The sequence below is a fragment of the Austrofundulus limnaeus genome, unplaced genomic scaffold, assembly GCF_001266775.1.
Source record: "Austrofundulus limnaeus strain Quisiro unplaced genomic scaffold, Austrofundulus_limnaeus-1.0 Scaffold260, whole genome shotgun sequence".
NCBI lineage: Eukaryota > Metazoa > Chordata > Actinopteri > Cyprinodontiformes > Rivulidae > Austrofundulus > Austrofundulus limnaeus.
The window spans coordinates 855,875-858,885 of NW_013952662.1; positions in this window are offsets into that span (position 1 = coordinate 855,875).

Sequence of the window (3,011 nt, forward strand, 5' to 3'; positions counted from 1 at the left end):
GTTCCTGCCTTCTCGTCAGGCCTGTCCGAGGCCTGCTTCAAGGCAGTAAATCTTGTTTCTTCACTCGAGGTGACCCCTACATAGGTATGTATGTATGTATATCTTTATATATGTACAGTATGGGTATGTGTATATACTGTATTTACTGTATATATGCCCTCCATGTATTTATCCATTTATTTTTCAGGTGAGCGGACAGATGTTGGGTGTGTGGTCCTGTGTTTTGTTGGTGTATATTTAATATACTTTTAATCACTATTTCAATCTTTCTATCTTTCTAATTACTTCTCTGTTTTTCTCTCTGTCTCTATTTTCTCTTCACTTAAAAAAGTCACTGATGATGAAGAAATAAATGAACTAAATAAACTAATATTTAGTTTCATTTTCTGCTGAAGTGAAAATAAGGGACTGTGAAAAACTGCCTGTAAATTAAATGGATGGATGATATCCACCTTTTGAGTAAATGTTTTTTTGTGAAATCAGTGAGTATATACTTAAATATTAAAACCTGAAATAGAATTGGTTCTAACAACCAATAAGTGGCCTTACGTGATATTTTGTAAAATCTGGATTGTTGATGTCATTTTGCTTCACAGTATTTTTAGTTGATAAATTTCCTTCATTACCTTGTTTTATTTTTAAATTAGCTAAAACTCATTTTATCAGAATTTGTGTTTTCTATTGGGTTTAAAGTTGATTTTCTTGTGTTTAATTTGTTCTTTTCCTTCCCCGTTTTCTCCTCTGTTCTTCAAAGTCAGCTTGCCCCACCCACCTACACCTGTTCTCTGTTCCATCAGTCACTGCTGCAGCCTTTCTTCTCATCAGCCTCCAACTTTTCTGTGTTTTGTTGTTTTTCTGCCGTGTTTTTTCTCTTCTTGTACTTTTTGATTTCTTGTAAGTTATTTCCTGCCTTGTCAGCCCTTTTTTTTGTTTGTTAATGACGTTTTTTTAAGTCTCCTCGCGTGTGCAGTCCAACCATGATACATGGTTTCTGTATTTCATTTAACCCCAATGAGGAAACATCAACCATACATTTATATATTTGTGTGTGTTTTTATTATCCTGATACTATCAGTATATTCCAAAGGCAAAGCCTAAAAATTATGCAAATTTTTAAAAATGTGTCAGATTTACTGCCATGTAGTGCTCATTAGGGGAAAATAAATGTTTTATGAGTGCATTATCTGATCCCACAAATATTACATCATAAAATAATGCAGATCTTTCTGATTTTTATAAGATCTCACTCTGAGATGCTTTTTACATTTAAAAATCTCACTACGACAGTTTACGTGTTTCCTGCCTGGACGTGGCTTTCAAGTTCCTTCCCTAATCTGGACCGACACAGTTGTTTTAGTCAGGAAATAAAGAGCAGAAACACACTTTAGTTGTGCACAAACATTTATTACAACAAAAGCAACTCCAGATACAAAAAGACTGAAGAGTCAGCTGAAAAAAAAAAAAAACATGTTTGCTTCAAGACATCAATAACAGATACTAGAGGTGTCCCAGTACCAGCTTCTTTCAAACCAAATATAATTACAAGTACTGCAGTTTGAGTACTCACTAATACCAAGTACTGATACTTAGTGAGTTAGAACCTAAACATTACACGATGACATTAAAAACACACTTCTTTTATTTAAAACAAGGTGACTCTCCTTCCTTACAGGCAGCTCCTCTGACTTTCTAATATCTCATGATACTGTTAAAAAATGAAAAACATTTAAAATCAGATTTTCTTTCAATTTGCATAAATAAGTTAAATATGTAAATGACAAACTTTCCACTTGAAATATAAACTATAACAAACCAAACAACGTATTGATGCAGGTGTTGGTCCTGGATCGTGTCATTTTGTATGAGTTCTTGTAAAAATGCTGGTTTTGGGTCCAGCACAGTTTTACAGTATCATCATGTTTTATTTGTATGTTCAAAAACTTAAAATATGTATTTTTCCTGTTCATTTAAATCACACTTGTTTACCTTTTCTAGCGCATTATATTTCTTGCTGAACTGTTATGAATGCAGTGTTTTTTCTTTACAAAGCTCCTATTTTGAAGTCAACTTGAGTTTGGACTAGTTGAGAAAAGAAGATGAATAATGTGAAATAAATAATAAAACCTTTCACAGAACTACAGAAACAACATGGTTTGTCTTGTTGTCAAAGTTTTTCAGAACAAGTTCCTGATGGCCTGAAGGACCCAAACTGAGCAGCCAAAAATGTCTTTCAGCTGCTCTCGCAGGTCCAGTTTGGGAAGGAAGTGGTCCACAGCAGGCCTGAGGGGGCTTCCAAATAGCTGTCCTGTGGCAGGATGCCTCACAAATCCAATTAGGCTTAGCCTGGACTGGACCTGGACTTTGAACTGCAGGCTGTCAGTCAGGGGGGAGAGCTGATGTCCAGTTACCAGATATGTTAGGGTGGGATGTAAGTGTGTGTGTGTGTGTGTGTGTGTGTGTGTGTGTGTGTGTGTGTGTGTGTGTGTGTGTGTGTGTGTGTGTGNCATCTTGTTTGCTACATCCTCTAGCATGAAATGTTTCGGTTGCGGTCTGAGGGGCACATTATTAAAATGTGTCCCGACAGGGCCGGGCCGGCCCCACCGAGTGCAAAGCAGCAGCTCTTACCTTTTCCATGTTTCTCCCGCTTGGATCGGGGAGGGGACGGAGACGAGTCATCACCTTTAGGAGGAGGAGGATAGTCTCTGTAACGAGACTTTTCCTGAAACCACCCACGGTCGCTAGGGAAACGAGCACGTCCCTCACCTTGGTAGTTATTCGGACGCTGACCCCCCTGTGGAGGTCTGTAGTCCTTCTCTCGGTCACTGTCACCCCGCTTTGGCTTAGAACTCCAGTTACCTTTGTTTTGTGATTTGTGTGGTTTAAAATCTGACTTCTTTTTTGCTTTTTTAGGAGGAGGAGACGCAGAGCGTGCTCCCTCCAACTCAAAAGGTGCAGATTTTTTCGCTGAGATTAATACCAGCTTAATCTCATAAGAAGTCATGTCCCACAAG